Genomic DNA, 19,815 nt, shown 5'->3' on the forward strand with positions numbered 1-19,815 from the left:
ATATTCCGCGCTATTATGTCGTGGTCTAAAGGATTTCATTGCAAAACCCGACGTTTCGTCCCAATCTGCGGAGGACGTTTTCAAGAGGGATCGTAGCTTTGTTGAACGTCCCATTCACACCCTGGCTCGCTACTGACTGCAGCATAATTCCGCCTCCGCGAACTTCCGCGCAGTGGCGTGACGTCACATGTTTCGAATTCGCGAGCGCAACTGGCCGTTGTCGACTGCCGTCGTCCGCTGTTACTATCATCCCACGGTGGAAGACTGGTACAAATGTTCCTCAGCACCGGTGAAATCGATAATTTTTCCTGGCATTCATTAAGGACGTGACAGACCGCATAGGGAAAAATCTTGAGAAAGCAGAACATCGCGGTAATTTACACACGCACACGGAAGATACAAGACCATCTTAAATCGGCCAAGGATGTTCGCCAACCGCTGGGAAAAGCTGGAATTTATAGGATTCCGTGTAGTTGTGGGGAGGTGTACGTGGGTACTAAAAAAAGAACTGTCATAAACGACTCGAAGAGCACAAGGGCAATTGCAGAAGTGGGGAGATTGACAAATCAGCTGTTGCGGAACATGCTCTCCTGGCTGAGGAGGCCATCACATTCATTTTGACCGGACTCAAGTATTGCCAGCCACAAACGAATGCCACGAAAGGCTATGCAGAGAGGTCATAGAGATTGTGAAACCCCTCAGGAATTTTAATAGGATGGAGGGCGTGAAATGGATTGAAATTTGGATTCCGGTGCTGAGGAAGATGTGTACCAGTCTTTCACCATGGGATGATAGTAACAGCGGACGACGGCAGTCGACAACGGCCAGTTGCGCTCGCGAATTCGAAACGAGGCCTCGATTCGCAACATGTGACGTCACATCACTGCGCGGAAGTTCGCGGAAGCGGAATTATGCTGTAGTCAGTAGCGAGCCAGGGTGTGAATGGAACGTTCTACAAAGCTACGATCCCCCTTGAAAATGTCCTCCGCAGTTGGGGACGAAACGTCAGATTTTGAAGTGCAATTTCTTAGACCACGGCATAATAGCCCGGAATAATTTATTAATTGTGACAATTCCGGTCGTGAAAATTTACACTGTACATCGGTGGCACTGCAATATTGCCGACAACGGACAAGCACTTTAAAGTAAGATACATCGCCTTTACGGGAATATACGTAATGGATGTACGAGTGCAGATGGTCGAAACGTGGTTGAGGAAATGTGGAAGTTTAGGTCTGACCGTGGACAAGCTGGGTTAGCCTAATGGTAAGGGGATCGCTCGCGATAAGCGGGAAATCTGGGTTCGAGCCCGGTGTGGCACAAATTTTCATTGTCACCAGTCCATTATACACGGAATGCATTGAGGTGACAAACGTCATGGGATAGCAACATGAACATATGCAGATGGCGGCAGTATCGCGTACACAAGGTATAAAAGAGCAGTGCACTGGCGGTGCTGTTATTCGTACTCAGTTGATTCATGCAAAAAGGTTTCCAACGTGATTATGGCGACTGAAATTAACAGACTTTTCACGCGGAATGGCAGTTGGAGCTAGAGGCATGGGACATTCCATTTCGGAAATCGTAAGTGAATTCAATATTCCGAGATCCACAGTGTCAAGAGTACGCCGGGAACACAAAATTTCGCGCATTATCTCTCACCAAGGACAACGCAGTGACCGACGGTCGTCACTTAACGACCGAGAGCAGTGGCGTTTGCATAGAGTTGTCAGTGTTAACAGACAAGCAACACTGCATGAAATAACAGCAGAAATCAATGTAAGTCGCAAGACGTACGTATCCGTTAGGACAGTACGGCGAAATTTTGCGGTAATGGGCTACGGCAGTAGACGACCGACGCGAGTGCCTTTGCTAACAGCACGACATCGGCTGCAGCGCCTCTCCTGGGCTCGTGACCGTATAGTTTGGATCGTAGTCGACTGGAACACTGTACCTGGTCATATGAGTCCCCAATTTTAGTTTGCAAGAGCTGATGATAGGGTTCGAGTGTGGTGCAGACACCACGAAGTGATGGACCAAAGTTGTTAACAAGGCAATGTGCAAGCTGAAGGTAGTTCGATAATGGTATGGGCTGTGTTTAGAAAGAATGGACTGGGTTCTGTGGTCCAGCTGAACCGATCATTGACTGTAAATGGTTATGTTCAGCTATTTGGAGAGCATTTGCAGCCATTCATAGACTTCATGTTCCCAAACAACGGTGGTATTTTTATGGATGAGAATGCACCATGTCACTGGGACACAGTTGTGCACGATTGGTTTGAAGAACATTCTGGGGGATCCGAGCGAATGATTTGGCCACCCAGATCACTCGACATTAATCCTATCGAACATTATATATATTCTTGAGTCAGAAACATACGAACTTACAGTGGTCACACATATATATGATACAAATTGTATTTATATTACGTATGCCCAGTACTTTGCAACCTCTAATGCGCTTGTAGTGGCTTGCAGGAGATCATACTACGTGCAAGATGTAGGGCACAAAGGGCACTGAAGCAGGTGGTTTGTGGTTTGCCCTTGTCCACAATCGCAGGACGTGTCTTCTGTTATGAAGCCCCATCTCTTCAGGTTGTCTCTGAACCGTCGAACTCCTGATCGTAATCTGTTTAAAGATTTCCACACCAGCCAGCTTTCATCGTGTCCAGGTGGTTGTTCTTCGGCTTCTGGCATCCATCCATGCAGGTGAGGCGTCGACTTCTTTCATAACTCCAGCCTTGCCTTCTCTGGTGAAACGGCGAGCTTCTCAGATGTCCTCATGAAGCTCTTTCGCGAGCTCAGTCGCTGTGGTGGATTATGTCCGTGCAATGGATGGGCACTGTTCTGTTCCACTTTCAGTCTCTCCTTGTTGGCAGTCACTGCTCTGCGTACACATGGTGGCGCTATTCCAGCCACGTAGTAGAGCTTATCAATTGAGGTAAAGGCGCTGCTGTCGCGTTGTCGTCCTGGAGCGAGGTCCGGCCAGCGTATGATTGGCTGACCTCTTCTCACAGCCTTCCCTACTCTGTCATTCCCGACTGACGTGCCGGCGCTCGATTTTACGTCGTAACACAAAGACTTGTTGAGTCTATGCCACGTACAGTTGCTGCACTATGCCAGGCAACATTAGCGCCAACACGATATTAGGAGGTATCCCATGACTTCTGTCATATCAGTGCACAGCTGATGGTTGTCCATATTCGCAACTGCGAATACATTTCACTCATATCACAACGGCTGTAGGCACCATTGCGCCTATTGCTTCGGAAATGCATGCATGTCCGAAGGAACACTGCATCGTACTCCTGAACAACACAGGCACGCAATGTCTTATTTATTCGCCGCCACAGGGCAAGTGACTTTCAATTAAAAATGTCTCCCCCTTCACGGGAATATACATAATGAAAGTACGAGTGCAGATGTAAACACGTGGTTGACGACGTATGGAAGTTTTGGTCTGGCCGTGGATCGCACTCGGGTAGCCTAATGATAAGGCGAACGCTTGTGATAAGCGGGAAATCCGGGTTCGAGTCCCCGGTCCGCGTCAAATTTTCAATGTCGCTATTCCATTATAGAGCTGATGGTTGTCCACATTCGCAACTGTGAATACATTTCCTGTAGTTCACTCTGTAATCGAAATGAAGGATGAAACTCAGTCTATTGTCAACAGAGGATCACAATGGGAGCCTGGCAGAACAACAGCGAGTGCAACACGCTGCCGGCAATTACCCGCCAGCCTGGCAACCGTGACAGGGCTAATTGCAGCCCGTTGCACGCCAACGAGTCTGCAAGCTCGAAAGGCCGTCTCGGAATACTGTAGCGCTGCTGGCTGGCTGCTGATTCAGCTCGCCGGCATCCGGCTGTGCGCTCTCCAGCCTCTTGTGGCCGAAGCTGTCGTGACCGCTGGCCACTTTTGTACGAGTACCGTAGAGGAGGCGCATTCCTGGCGCCACGAACGTGACACTTTCGGCTGCCGTGGCGCCCGGCACGAGGCTCTGATACACTACAGCAGAGCAAGTAACGGACTAAGTTTTAACATCACAATTTGGAATTTATACACTCATTTTGTCGAACGGCATGGTGAGAACATGGCAGCGTATAAAATATAGATTCGTTCTTATACTGGCAGTATTTTCAAACTTTAGAATAGTGTTATATTATTCTTCCTATCCACCGAAATATTACTGCAAAATTTTCGATGTAAGTAATAAAAACTAACTTAGCTCTTATTTTACAAAGTTGTTTACGTCGTTGTAATCCACTGTTAGGTTCAATTACAGGAAAGTCGTCCTTTTTCTTAGATAGTTTCAAGCCGTACAGCACGAACAACACAAGAGACTTTCGCCACAACGACAACCAGTCAACATTACAAGTACAGTGCAAGCTACGCGTAATTTTAATCCTGAACAGTCGCCTGAAGATGAACTTATCTGTTCGAAACTGGTATCAACGCTGTTTGTTCTTAATAAATAATATTATTAACAAGGGCCGGTTGCTGTTTTTATTTCACTAGAAGGTAGGTTCCAATCAAGCTCGACAGGGCTTAAAGGAAGGACGACAGACAGTCCATACAGTGCTAATTTCTAGTCTTCTAGATATGAAACATACGCGATTGAGCAATGGATGATTTTACACGCAATAGAGTGCGGTTTTCAAAGATAGATCTAGTATTTTATTCACCAGATATACTTCATTTTCCATAAAAGCAGGTTGCATAATTTCTCGAATTACATCGTTCTCCAAATATAAGTGAAGTTATATGTTTTCACTGAAAATGCAGACGTTTTGTGGTTAGCATCCCTCGGGCATGGGTGTCTGTGTTTGTCCTTAGGATAATTTAGGTTAAGTAGTGTGTGTAAGCTTAGGGACTGATGACCTTAGCAGTTAAGCCCCATAAGATTTCACACACATTTGAACATTTTTTGTCCTTAGTAACACAAGAGATTCCAGCAACAGAAAATAGGATTAATGCCGAAGCTAAGAAACATGAATCCTACATACTTTTCAACAATACGCATTGTTAACAGATTTCGAAAACTGTGAAAAACGCGTAGCTTTATTGATTTAAGAAATCAATAACTGAGATTACATGCTCTCGCTCTGTGCAGAATGTAAGGAAATGTTTTAGAAGCCCGTTACAAGTTGACGTTTATGTCAGTTCTTCAGGCATGCTCTGGCAGATAGATATGGCCATCACCAGTAAAACACCTCTAACATATCGTTAAATGTAAGAATTAAGACTGCGCCGGACGAAGTGGTCGAGCGGTTCTAGGCGCTACAGTCTGGAACCACGCGACCGCTACGGTCGCAGGTTCGAATCCTGCCTCGGGCATGGATGTGTGTGATGTCCTTAGGTTAGTTAGGATTATGTAGTTCTAAGTTCTAGGGGACTGATGACCTTAGAAGTTAAGTCCCATAGTGCTCAGAGCCATTCAGTTAAGACTGCAATGCAGGGAAGCATAATAGCAACATCGACTTTTATATAAATTACAACTTTTTACATACACAGCCCAGTCATTAATGTGACCATCGCCTACATTCGACGTTAACGTGCGATAACCACATACACAAATGGTTCAAATGGCTCTGAGCACTATGGGACTCAACTGCTGTGGTCATAAGTCCCCTAGAACTTAGAACTACTTAAACCCAACTAACCTAAGGACATCACACACAGCCATGCCCGAGGCAGGATTCGAACCTGCGACCGTAGCGGTCGTGCGGTTCCAGGCTGTAGCGCCTTTAACCGCTCGGCCACTCCGGCCGGCCCACATACACAGATGGCAAGTGGTAGCACTAGCAACGGACGGTACATAAAGCGTGTCAGGGGGACGAGGAAAACAGTGCAGTCGTTGTCGTAATGAGCGTTTATCTGACGCCCAAACGGCCATGATCACTGGCTTTCGGTCCAAGGGTGGAAGCCTTTCCGAAACGGCTTAGCTTGTAAACTGTTCGCTTGACGCTGTGCACGGCAAAATGGCGCTATCCAAAACGTGCTCCGGGGCAACTGTGCTGCAACACGGGTCATAGATGACAACCGTGAACGACGGCTGAGGAGATGTGTAAGGACGAATAGATGCGTTAACTGTTGAGCAACTAACGGCTCAGATGAACCAAGAGGCTACCATCAGCGTCTCTTCGACAACCGGTCAGCGAACGTTGCTAGTATGTGACTTCGAAGCATGCACCTGGTTCATGCACGCGTTCTGACTGCTGTTCATCGGCAATCACAGCTGGAATTCGCACGCTAATACCGTAACCGGACATCCACCGAGAGGCGACAGGTGGCCTATTCAGACGAATAACGTTTTATACTCCATCGGACAGACGGCCGATGGCGTGTCAGCCTTGCAACAACCAAGGGAAGGGTTCAGGTCGGAAAAGAAAGCGTTATGGTCTGGGGAATATTTTCGTGGCATTCCCTGGGTGATCTCGTCATTCCGGAAGACATAATGGGCCAACACAAGCAGGCATCTATCCTTCGGGACCATGTCCACCCCTACACGCAGTTTGTTCTTTCTCAGCACGATGGCATCTAGCAGCAGGACAATGCGACGTGTCACGCAGCTCGTGGTGTACATGCGTGGTTCGAAGAGCACCGGGATGGGTTTATTGTACTTCCATGGCCACCAAACTCTCCAGATTTAAACCCAATCTGTGCGATCACCTACATCGGGTTGTATGCGTCATGTATCCTCAACCGTGAAACCTAGCGCAGCTGGCCACGGCACTGGAGTTTCTACATCCCTGTCGATACCTTCCAGAACTTCATTGACACTCTTCCTGCAAAGGGTGGTTGTTCAGACTTTTGACAAGTGGTAACTGGTGGCTGGACCGTTTATATGCAATGAATACTAAGGAAAATATCTTTCTACATTACTTTGCTATAATTTCATGTGCTACAATCGATCATTACTATGCCAGTTCTGGGCTCACTGTGGATGTATCGCTAATGTTGTCGTCAAAAATAAATAACCAAAAAGAATGGGTTTGAAGCACTTACCACTTCTTTCCACTCTGCAAACTTTTCCTGATGAGCTGCACTGTATTTCGGAGACCACCTTAAAATGTTCGGTCCCCCTATAGACGGCCGGATAAATACATGCCACTTCCAATAGGATCGTACATAGTAAAGTGCTGTGGTGTTAAAACCTACCTTCCAATTTCCACAACAAATTTTCATTCTTCAGCGGAGTGTGCGCTGATCTGAAGCTCCCTAGAAGACTAAAATTGTGTCCTGGACTGGGACTCGAACTAGGGACCCTTGCCTTTAGCGGAAAAGTGCTCTACCGACTGAACTATCCAAACATATGCAGCGAGGAAGTGTCGCGCTTGGATATCTCACTTGCCCGTCAAAAGTCAGGGGTCCCAGGTTCGAGTTGATGTCCTGGACACAGTCTTAATCTACCAGGAAGTTTCAACCTCCGCTGATGACAGCTTGACATAGCATAGCGTGTAGCATCCCCATTCGCCCTGATGAACTCGGCGACTCTCCTTGGTATGGACTCCGCGAGTCACCGAAACCGTTGACCAGCCACTAGCGTTCAACCGCCGCTCACAACAAACGGAAACCGGTCGGAGCTGAGTCCGGATGCCTGCATCTCGTTTGATGGTGCCCTAGATATCCCCTACAGATTTTAGTTCAGATGACCACGGCCTTCAGCGGAAGGGGTGATGGGGGTGGGGAAGCGGTTGCCGAGACACGTAAGTTTCCTCGTGCGCGTGGAATGTCCCTCAAACCATTCTGACACAATGTGGGAGTTAGGAGATTATAGCAAGACTGAGGTAACGAGGCAGAAAAAGGCGCAGTGACATAGGAGACTGGACAATAGTGGTGGAGTCAACACCCCTGTTCGCTGTGACAAAAACAGACGGCGGTCTCACGTTAAGCCGCGCGGGATTAGCCGAGCGGTCAAGGCGCTGCAGTCATGGACTGTGCGGCTGGTCCCGGCGGAGGTTCGAGTTCTCCCTCGGCCCATGGGTGTGTGTGTTTGTGCTTAGGATAATTTAGGTTAAGTAGTGTGTAAGCTTACGGACTGATGACCTTAGCAGTTAAGCCCCGTAAGACTTCACACACATCTGAACATCACCTCACGTTAAAATAATAAACAACTTTACATAGTAGCAAGACGAAAATCTGTCCAAAATACAGCTTCTACACACAATGAGTAACGTCAGCATAATGCTATAATCAGGGGCAACATCTCTATCCACTTCTACTTACCGCTTCTTTGAAGAATCGGGCTGTTTCCAGAAATAATGCTTTATGTCACGGAGAGAGCTTTATGGAGACAAGTATAGGATCGTCTTGCGTTGAGAGTGGTATCCAACCGCTGGTAAGATTAAAGTTTACAACAACATTACATAGATTATGCCGTGTCACGTAGGATGTGAAAGCCTATGTGGACGTCACGCTGGTCGTGTTTTGTCACGGCAGGCCGAATTTTCAAGCGTGAGAGTCAAAACCAGACACGTTATAATTTTGCTTCGTGGAGAGAAACGTAACCAATGTGTTGGAAGATCGCTTTTACGTCATAAGCAGAACTTAGGAGACGCCACATTGGTTACTTCGTGCACCGTTGAACCCCGTATTTCCTGATTTTTATATTATAATGATGTGCCATTAATTTTTCTGTGCTGTTTCAAAGCACCGGCACATCGAGGATTTTCAGAAAACGAGACGTTTTTGGTAAGATTTGTTATAATGCAACAACATACTACTGTTTAAAGGATTTTCGTATTATAACAACGTGCTATGCAAATACGCCGGGCCGCACGGAGTGACCGCGCGGTCTAGGGCGCCACGTCACGAATTGCGCGGCCCCTCCTGTCGGAGGTTCGAGTTCTCCCTCGGGCATGTGTGTGTGTTGTTCTTAGCATAAGTTGGTTTAAGTAGTGTGTAAATCAAGGGACCGATGACCTCAGCAATTTGGTCCCTTACGAATTCACACACAACTGAACATTTTTGAAAGTATGCCGTTTCAAAACACCGGAGCAATGAAGATTTAATCAAAAACACGTATTTTATGATACGGTTCGCGATGTCCGCTCCCGGTAGCTGAGTGATTAGCGCGACAGAATGTCAATCCTAAGAATCTGGGTTCGATTCCCGGCTGCGTCGGAGATTTTCTCCGTTCAGGGACTGGGTGTCGTGTTGTCCTAATCATCATCATTTCATCCCCATCGACGCGAAAGTCGCCGAAGTGGCTTCAAATCGAAAGACTTGCACCTGGCGAACAGTCTACCCGACGGGAGGCCCTAGTCACACGACATTTACATTCATGGTTCGCGATAGTGAAGAGTCAGTTAATGACACACCAGTGGCTAATCCTGAATAACGTCATAAGCTCAAATACATAGACTGGCTCACACCTCTTACCCATAGTGCAGTGGACAGACGCGGATTATGATGTGAAATGATGTTTTGAAAAATGACATACTACCGCCGCGAGCTACTGACAAAATACTTCGTTTATACAACCAGTTTCAGTCGTTTTACCATCATCAGGTTCCTACTACCAAATACGTATTATATTATTTTATTGGATATGTAGGAACCTGATGACAGACGACTGTATAAATATAACATTTTACACCAAGTCAATGCGGTAAAATGACATTTTTCGAATATATAACAGCTACGGGGCATCACCACCCGAAAACATTTTGCTTCTTTTATTTCTTTTTATTTGACTACATATTTCTCACAAAGTTCTGTGACTTTCTTATTAATTTAATAGAAGTATGTTTTGTAATATGCGATGTTATGTGTATATATAAGAGATCTCTCCGTCCAATTTTCTTAACGTGCCAGGGAACATGAATCACTACACTACAAGGCTGCTGTTTACGTCACTACCTGATTCGCTCGCTGTTCAGTATTTCTTTATTCTCCCACTTTTTTTTCAAATTGTGGCGTACATCATACCTTTATAAGTACTGTGTACTGATACACACACACACACACACACACACACACACACACACACACACACACACTTGCATGAAGTACAAGTAATTTAAAAGCAATATTGCAGTAAATTCGGTAAATGCGTGCAGCAACCACGATAGAAATCACGTTTGACGTACTTCACGAAGAGGAACACGTCCCGTGTGAAGGCGGCTTTACTATGGAGCTAACTACAGAATTATAGAAGTGGTAACTTGTGTAGGAGTTGCCTGTGGCTGACAGGTAGCGGAGGTAACGGCGGAATGCCACAGACGGGCGGTGTTCTTTTTATTGTTGTAGCAGGAAACCGCTTGAGGCAAGCAGGAGGGCAGAAACCGCCCAGGTGGAAGCTGGAGAGGTGAGAGAGGGGGGGGGGGGGAGTGGGGAGGAGGGAGGGAGGGAGGGAGGAGTAGGGTTGGAGGGCAAGGTCGCATTCCAGGCGTGCCTGGAGCCGGTCCTTCACTGCTCCCCCTTCTCACAGAATACCCAAGGGATCCGCTTCGCCCTATAGCTTCGGGGGCAATACCGAGCACACAGCAAACGTTTAATAATTCAAGTGAAACTCAAGTTACACGAGGTCGCTTTAAGCCTCGAGGCCGCAGGCCCAAGTTGCAGTTCTCGCTCAAGTTAGAATCACGGCTCTTGGGACGGAACAAGAGAGACAGCCACACGCGCGCAAGATTCCTCCAAATGATCTACCCAAAGACCCTCAGTGATACTCGTAAATCAGTCTTTGACTAAGTTCCTCCTATTATGTCGAGAGTGACAAAGTCATACAAACCGAAATGTATATTTTCGATAGAGGTGATCCACAGATTCTTAGCAGAAATTAATGGCAGCAATGGCTTAACATCAACCTGCGTTTGACAAGGAGAAATGTCTTGTAGCAGATTTCACATTATAACAACTAATTAGAAGCAGAATGGTCATTTTCGACGTCATGGTCGATTACACATAGGGATGCTAATGTGATGGTTTCTGCGTCTGAAGATGACTGTTTATGACAGAAACTGGTAAAAAGCAAAGTAATTCATCTTAGCAGCTGTGGGTAATTCAAAATAACTATCTTTAAGACTCGGGAATCATTTAGGGCACTCCTCAGGTAAATGTACATGACCGCTACACTGCACAGTGTGTGGGAATTACGTTTTTCGTAATTTTTTTTAAGCAGCACGAACTAGGCTAATCACAACAGAAGTAGAAGGAATACTGTACAGTTCATCACAGAAAATAATTTCGTGTAAATAATGTAATGGGAATAAAAACCGAGATAAGTAACATCTCTAACTTTAGTTGTCCTGTCGTTAGTTCGTGTAACATGTCGACAGTTTTAAAGTTACGACTGTCTACTTAAAACTGAATAAAACAAATTTTTTCGTGCCATACGTGTTTCGCCTATACTTTTTAAAATTTTTTGAAAGGCATCATCATCAATGGCCTGAAATATAGACATATTTGTGTTTATACTAGGTCTACAACCTTGCTTCCACCGTTTTTTCACGAAGTTCGAGGCTTTATTGTGAAAAATTTATAAAAATATTATGATTCATAGTATTGCCCATCGCTGGCCACTACATTCTCCCATCTTTCGGATAGCATACGAATCCCGTGGCGGAAGAACTGGGAGTCCTTTGTGGGGATCCATGAATCGATTCAATTTTGCGCTTGTTCATATGATCGGAAGCGCTGGTCTGCCACACTATGCCACTGATCGGAAAAGGTGGTAGTCAGAGAGAGCAACGTATGGAGAATACGGCGGGAGGGATAAGACTTCTCATTTCAACGTTTCCATGTATATTTTGACGGGTTTTGCGACATGGGGTCGAGCACCGACGTGATGCAAAATTACCTTTACGTGTCTTTCGCTGTATTGTGGCCGTTTGCGTTACAGTGCTGGGCTCGAACGCATCAGTTGCTTTCGATAATGATGTCCTGTGACTGTCTTCGTCTGTTTTAGTAGCTGCGAAAACGTTCTGTCTTCCACCGCCATGCCGGTCTTCGACATCAAAATCACCGTTCTTAAGGCGTTGAAAACATTCTCTGCAAGTTCTTCCACTAATAGTTCCCTCACCATTGGTCTTACCCAGCATTTTAAGAGCCACAGCCGCAGATTTATTCATGTTAAAACTTCCCGCAAATGGCGAGAAATGGGTAAGTTGACGCACTTATCGAGAATAACCTTATGATGCAATCACAAATAGACTAATATTTTTATAGCATTATGTTTACAGATGCCTGAGCTGATTGTATTACACCTATGACTAACCACCCGAACCCCACTTGCCGCTACTGCCGTCCACTGCAAAACGGCGGAAGCAAAGTTGTAGACCTAATACTATTATTATTATTATTATTTATTTTATGGCCTTCATTGGACCACTCTAGTCAAAAATACAAAGTTCTAAACAAGTTGTTACACAGGGATACAATTTGGTTCAACAATAACTTAATATGATATTTAGGTAATATAATTATTAGAATCTATTCTTGTATGAAAGGTGTTTTGCTCTTTTGTCTGCCCAATATTTCTTCATTCTTTCAGATATTTTCTTTCTTTCTTCATCTGAGACCACGCTTCCTGTAGCCCTTTTATTGATTTTCATTTGTAGTCTGGTTTGCGGGTCTTGCAGTATTCTGGTTTTCTCTGTCTTGTTTTTTAGGTCATCTACTGTATTTTGAAGTTCTTTTATATCTTCCTTAATTTCTGTGATCCATTTAATGTCGCTCTTGCTATTCCACAATTTTTGTATTATTTTTTTACTAATTCTGTTCTCTGGAGTTCTCATCAGATGTCCAAAGAATGAGATGCGTTTCTTCCTGATTGTGCTCATGACTGGTTCTATTTTCTTATATACTGTTTCATTTGATGCTATTCTCCAATGTCCATTTATTTTATACTGTTAATTTATACATGTCCTAATTATTCTTCTTTCTACTTTTAGTATTCTGTCAATTTCTGCTGTATTAGTTGTTTTGAAGATAGTTTGAGCAGCATACGTTATTTCTGGTTGTGTAACTGTTTTATAGTGTTTTAATTTTGCATCTATAGATAGGCTTTTTTGTTGTTGTATGTAGTTTTGTTAATGTAATTTGCGTAGTTCAGTTTTTTTATTCTATTCTGCCATGATGGCTTCTCATTTAGATTGTATGTTATTATTTCGCCTAAACATTTAAATTTATCTACAATTTTGATTTCCTGTTCTCCTATTGTAATTTTGTTTGCAAGTGGTGGATCAGTTAGCATAATCTCCGTTTTTTCAAATGATATTCTAAGGCCTACCTTCTCTGCTATTTCTTGTAGTGATTTCACTTGTTGCCTGGCTTCTTGAACGGTGTTGGCTAGGAGAGCAAGATCGTCAGCGAATCCCAAGCAGTTTAAGCTAATATCATCTTTTGCACTTCCAATTATTATCCTCTTTGGATTGTCCTTGTACCATTCTCTCATTATGTATTCCAGTGCACAGTTGAACAGTAATGGTGATAGGCAGTCACCTTATCTTAAGCCTGTTTTTTATGAGGAATGGTTCCGAAATTTCACATGTTAGATATCGTACACTCAGGTTATTGTTACAGTTTTAGGCTTAGTATTCACATTAAGTCGACCTAAAATTTGGCCCTGTTAATAGCACTGGCAGTAGCTAGTAATAACCCAAGCTGTTTATAACTACGTAGGTTTACGAGACTTTATCGGGTGTTCTTCCGACCGCGACTCCGTCATATCCCCTTTTTCAGGATGCCCCGATGGCGTTAAGAGACGAAGAATTCCATCAGTCACTGAAAGGGGAAGGCAAAGGAGACCAGCAGTAGCCTGTCTAGGGCAATCAGGTTGGTACTCAGCTAGAGTGATCTTAGAAAATTACGTAAAACCTAAATCACAAGAATCCGAGGAGAATTTGAACAACGTCCCTCCCCCGTATAACGTCAGTTATTGACAGAAGTGAACAGACAGTAATCCGTAGCAGGATGAAGTGATAAAAATGATGAAGAAGAAGAAAATCCCGAGTTCATAAGTCCAGGAGAGGGTGGCATTATTGCTGGTCACATAGTACCCCGGAAGGTGCTGCAATGACGCCGTTCGTGAACGGCGAACAAACAAGTTGCGAAAACTCTCGAGAGTGGTGACACATTTCCGAGAATCTGCAAGCGCTTGCACTGACGAGGATTAATTGCGGGCGGCAGGGGCGGCCAAGGAGCACAGGCGAGAGCCCATCCCCGGCTTCAGTGGCACAGGCGTGAGGCAAACTGTCCAATCTTAGGTCGAGTGCGCCCCCGCAACAGTCCCTTGCAGCGGTGACTTCATGTGTGCACACGCGCGCTACAGTTTACTAAACTCCGCTGACGCAAGGCTACGCTTCCGCAGATCAACGGCTTGCAAAAGACGACCTGCGCTCATCTCTGATCTTGGTGTTCTTATGCGGGTTTCTTCCCGACGTGCGCGACGTAAGTGCAAGTGCAGAAGCAGCTTTTTCGAGTTGTGTGGTGTGCACGCTAATTTTCACGTGTAATGTATTCTAGCTAACAGTAGACACTGATCTGATGCAGTTCTCCACATTAATCTATCTTGTTCAACTACTTTCACATCTGCATAACTACTGCACTCTACATCCACATGAACCTGCTTACTGTATTCCGGTCTTGGTCTCCATAAATTTTTTTTACTCACCACACTGTCCTTCCTTAACAAAAAATCGATTGCTTAGTACCTCAGGTTGTATCATTCTCTTAGTTAACTTGTGTCCTCAAGATCTTTTCTCTCCAAAAAGATTAAGTACTTCTTCACGAGTTATCCAATACACCCACCTGATATTCAGCATTCTTCTGTAACACTACACCAGAGAGTTTTATTTCTTCTTACCTGCGCTGTTTATTGTCTACATTTCTCTTTCGTGTAAGGCTACATTCCAGACGAATACTTCCGGAAAATACACCCTAACACTTAAATTTATGTTCCACGTTAACATGAGTCTCGCTTTCAGAAAAGGTTTTCTTGCTATTTCCAGTACAAATTTTATATCCTCTTCACCTTTCCCGACACCAATGCTTTTGCTGCCCAGATAGCAATGTTCGTATACCACTTTTAATGTATCACTTCCTAATCTAAATCTCTCAGCATCACCAACTGACTTAATTCAAGTACACTTTTACATATGATCACTTTACGATCTATTTTTCAGAAACTACCAATTTCAGTCAACTGATTTCCAAGCCCTGTGCCGTCTCTAACGGAAATACCATGTCATTTGCAAACCTCTTAAGGCTTTAGTTCCTTTCCCCGAACTTTAATTACTATTCCAAGTTTCTTTTTGGTTTTGTTTACAGCTTGTCTACGTAAGTAATGAAAAACATGGGCAATAGGCTATGGACTAGTCTCACCACATTCTCAATTAGTAGGTGCCTTTCATTTTCTTCCAATCTTTACATCTGCAATGTGGTTTCTGTAACTGTCGTAAATAATCTTTCGCTCCATACTCTTCATTCCCAGTAACTTTAGAATAACGAAGAGCTTATTACAGTAAAAGCATTACAAATTCCATGGAATGCTACACAATTCGCAGTTAATATTGTTCCACATAGCTTGCATAAGTGAAACAACAGACAAAAATCAACAAATGGTCACGCACTATAGATAGTACAGATGTGTTAAAACAGGTCTGGTGACCAATTAGTTAACAGTGTGTTGATCCATCTTTAGGATTCGACAAGTTCTTGGTATATATCTAGTGATACATGTTACCAAATGTCTGCTCCTAATGGTTACTCAACTCCCGTAAATACGGCCGGTGGCTTGTGGGCATAGAGATGTCCATGTGTTCCATTAGGGTTCAGATCAGACGAATTAGGTGGCCAAGAGTTCTACGTGAGTGCTCTTAGAATCACTGCAGCACGATCCTCGACTTGTCACATAGTCAGTCATCTTGTTGGAAGATTCGACCACCGTCGGGGAAGGCATCAAGCATGAAGCGATGCAGATGAGAGCAATAATGGTCACGCAGTTCATAGCTGTCATGGTGCCTTCGATTACGACCATTAGCCCCACGAAAGCCCAGGCCAATTTCTCTTGGATGAGGCGTATCCGAACACGACCATCGATCCGGTGTAACAAGAAACTGATACACGCGGTCAGGTGACAGTTTATATAGACTCACGGCCCAACATCGATGGTCAGTGGGCACCGCAATCTTAAATGACTATATCGTTAGGTCACCGTGATAACACGTAGGAATCGTCCGCTACAGATTTCCATGTTCAATATTGTACGCTAAACGGCGAGCTCCGAAACACTTGTGTCTGTATCAGCACTGTGCTCTACCGTCACAAATCGCCGCCTGTCCTGCTTTACAGTGTGGACAAGCTTCCAGCCTCCACGTTCTGTGATGATACGTGGACGTCCAACATCTTGTCGACTACTCGTTATTTCACCGTCCTTCAACTACTTTCCACAGATACTCACGACAGTAGTACGCGTGCAGCCGCCCAGCGTCGCCGCTTCCGAGATGATCGTTGCCAGACGCCGAGCCCGCATCTCGTGGTCGTGCGGTAGCGTTCTCGCTTCCCACGCCCGGGTTCCCGGGTTCGATTCCCGGCGGGGTCAGGGATTTTCTCTGCCTCGTGATGGCTGGGTGTTGTGTGATGTCCTTAGGTTAGTTAGGTTTAAGTAGTTCTAAGTTCTTGGGGACTGATGTCCTAAGATGTTAAGTCCCATAGTGCTCAGAGCCATTTGAACCATTTTTGAACCAGACGCCGAGTCGCTTATGTCAGAAGATTTCCTGCGGCCTGCATCGTCGCTAGAATTACATCTCCATTCGACTCTACTCCGCTTATATACTTTCCTAACCACATCACATGCACGCAACGGGAACAGGCGAAATTCAGTCTCGCGGTGGACAGTGGTCATAAGTGTCTTGGCTCATCCGATTGGCGTAAATTCACAAAAAGCTCTTATCTTTTGCGTTATTCGTAAGATGGTCATTGTGTAATGCTGTTTTGACCATGTAATGGTGTTTTGAACACCACAGTACTTGGCATCGTCGTATTCGAAGTTGCATGCTATACCTCCCTCCGACTTCTTGAACTGACTTCGCCAGCCAGTTATTGGAGGACCTACAGTTTGACTTTGCCTCTAAACAACTGTGCAACTCGGAATTTTTATATTAACTAACATTGTCCGAGGTGAGAGTAACAACATAAAAAAATCACCACCACAGAAATACAAATCCTTCTCGTGTGTTCAAGGGGGGAAAAAAAATTATACATATAGACTGAAGGAATTTTCGGCAACGAGATCTGCTACGAGCTTCAGGTGGCTACTGAGGACTACATCGTTCAAAAAAATTGCTTCCGTATCTTGGCTGATAAGAAGAGTTCAGAATATTACCCATCGCATTTCCTTCTATCATTTGCCGAAAACCTCGTTTCAATAGCTTGACTCTTTCACAAAATAAAATTGATTGGAGGTTTAAGTGATTCACCCTATATACTCCACAAGCCCGGCAGGGAGTACTTCACGCCAATACTAGCGATTTTCTGCCTAGTCCCACTCGCGTGTTGAGACAGGAAAAACAACCGTTTATATGTTTCTGTACGCTATATAATTTCTCTTTTCTTCTCGCCGCTCATCCCTAACGTGAGATATAAGTTGCTGAAGATACGACGAAGGGCAGCATCGATAAGTATTTATGGGAATAAACAGATTAAAAGTTTAAAAAAAGTAAATGAAAATAATTTAAAGGCCGATGCTGCCCTTCCCCCTACGTTGCATTTCATGCAGCATGCTGTTCAAATATACTTCGTTAGCAGCAGGACCGCCGCACAGTCATCCTCGACTGGAACCGAATCACGCCTGTTCCGGCAGGAGAGCATCCCATCCGCTGAGCACGGACCTTGCGGAGCCATCACGGGGCCGCCGTTGAGAGGCTCAAGGACGCTCGTAAAGCCGCCACGGCAGATGAGCGCGCCGCGCCACGCACTGTATTTTTAGCAACGCCGCATATTACCATCATGCGCGTGACGTCACTCCAGATTAGGCGCACCGTTGTCGTCTTGGGTCTGGAGGCATCATCTGTTTGTAGAGTCCCAATCCAGTGCAGCCAAATGGATGTCACACGCGGAGAGTACTCGGACGCGACACAAGAGGCGAATAACATTGTTCCCATTGATTGATTGTTCACTTTGGAAAACTAGTACTCGTTGGGCGGAAGTTGCTACAGGATGAAGATTTCACATGAGATACTGGAGAAACAGGTACGATTCAGCTGAAATTGAAATTTACTCAATTCGCTGATGAACAACTGGCATCTTTCCTTGGAGAGTCATTAACGTACTGGACGTTGCTGCATAACATCATCAGTCTGTCTGCGAAGTCCCCATACTCCTACCGACTTAGCACAATTAGGGAAATAAACACTTGTTTTATTGGTATTCCGTGTTTTGTTGACAGGAGGGGCGTTCAATAAATAATGCAACACCTTTTTTTCTCGGACACTTTTGGTTGCAAACATACGGAATTTGTTTGTGGAGCATTGTGGAATATTCCCGCTTCAGCCCCTACAGTTTCATCACGTTCTATGTGTGGCGGTGTTATACGTAGCGTTCAAAATGGCGTCTGTAACGCAGATGTGTACACCAAGCAGAGAGCTGTGTTTGTGTTCCGTTTAGCGGAAAACCAGAGGATCGCAGATATTCGTAGACACTTGCAGAATGTCTATGGAGACCTGGGAATGTACACTCCTGGAAATGGAAAAAAGAACACATTGACACCGGTGTGTCAGACCCACCATACTTGCTCCGGACACTGCGAGAGGGCTGTACAAGCAATGATCACACGCACGGCACAGCGGACACACCAGGAACCGCGGTGTGGGCCGTCGAATGGCGCTAGCTGCGCAGCATTTGTGCATCGCCGCCGTCAGTGTCAGCCAGTTTGCCATGGCATACGGAGCTCCATCGCAGTCTTTACCCTGGTAGCATGCCGCGACAGCGTGGACGTGAACCGTATGTGCAGTTGACGGACTTTGAGCGAGGGCGTATAGTGGGCATGCGGGAGGCCGGGTGGACGTACCGCCGAATTGCTCAACACGTGGGGCGTGAGGTCTCCACAGTACATCGATGTTGTCGCCAGTGGTCGGCGGAAGGTGCACGTGCCCGTCGTCCTGGGACCGGACCGCAGCGACGCACGGATGCACGCCAAGACCGTAGGATCCTACGCAGTGCCGTAGGGGACCGCACCGCCACTTCCCAGCAAATTAGGGACACTGTTGCTCCTGGGGTATCGGCGAGGACCATTCGCAACCGTCTCCATGAAGCTGGGCTACGGTCCCGCACACCGTTAGGCCGTCTTCCGCTCACGCCCCAACATCGTGCAGCCCGCCTCCAGTGGTGTCGCGACAGGCGTGAATGGAGGGACGAATGGAGACGTGTCGTCTTCAGCGATGAGAGTCGCTTCTGCGTTGGTGCCAATGATGGTCGTATGCGTGTTTGGCGCCGTGCAGGTGAGCGCCACAATCAGGACTGCATACGACCGAGGCACACAGGGCCAACACCAGGCATCATGGTGTGGGGAGCGATCTCCTACACTGGCCGTACACCACTGGTGATCGTCGAGGGGACACTGAATAGTGCACGGTACATCCAAACCGTCATCGAACCCATCGTTCTACCATTCCTAGACCGGCAAGGGAACTTGCTGTTCCAACAGGACAATGCACGTCCGCATGTATCCCGTGCCACCCAACGTGCTCTAGAAGGTGTAAGTCAACTACCCTGGCCAGCAAGATCTCCGGATCTGTCCCCCATTGAGCATGTTTGGGACTGGATGAAGCGTCGTCTCACGCGGTCTGCACGTCCAGCACGAACGCTGGTCCAAC

At 45.7% G+C, this 19,815-nt stretch overlaps 1 protein-coding gene across 1 annotated transcript in view; it reads right to left on the minus strand.

Annotated features, from left to right (window-relative positions):
- The window catches only part of LOC124711166 (protein diaphanous), a 372,431-nt gene that overhangs the window by 323,681 nt on the left and 28,935 nt on the right, over window positions 1-19,815 (minus strand). The gene's annotated exons all lie outside the window — the stretch shown is intronic.

Source organism: Schistocerca piceifrons, chromosome 8 (assembly GCF_021461385.2).
Source record: "Schistocerca piceifrons isolate TAMUIC-IGC-003096 chromosome 8, iqSchPice1.1, whole genome shotgun sequence".
In the NCBI taxonomy this organism is placed as follows: Eukaryota; Metazoa; Arthropoda; class Insecta; order Orthoptera; family Acrididae; genus Schistocerca; species Schistocerca piceifrons.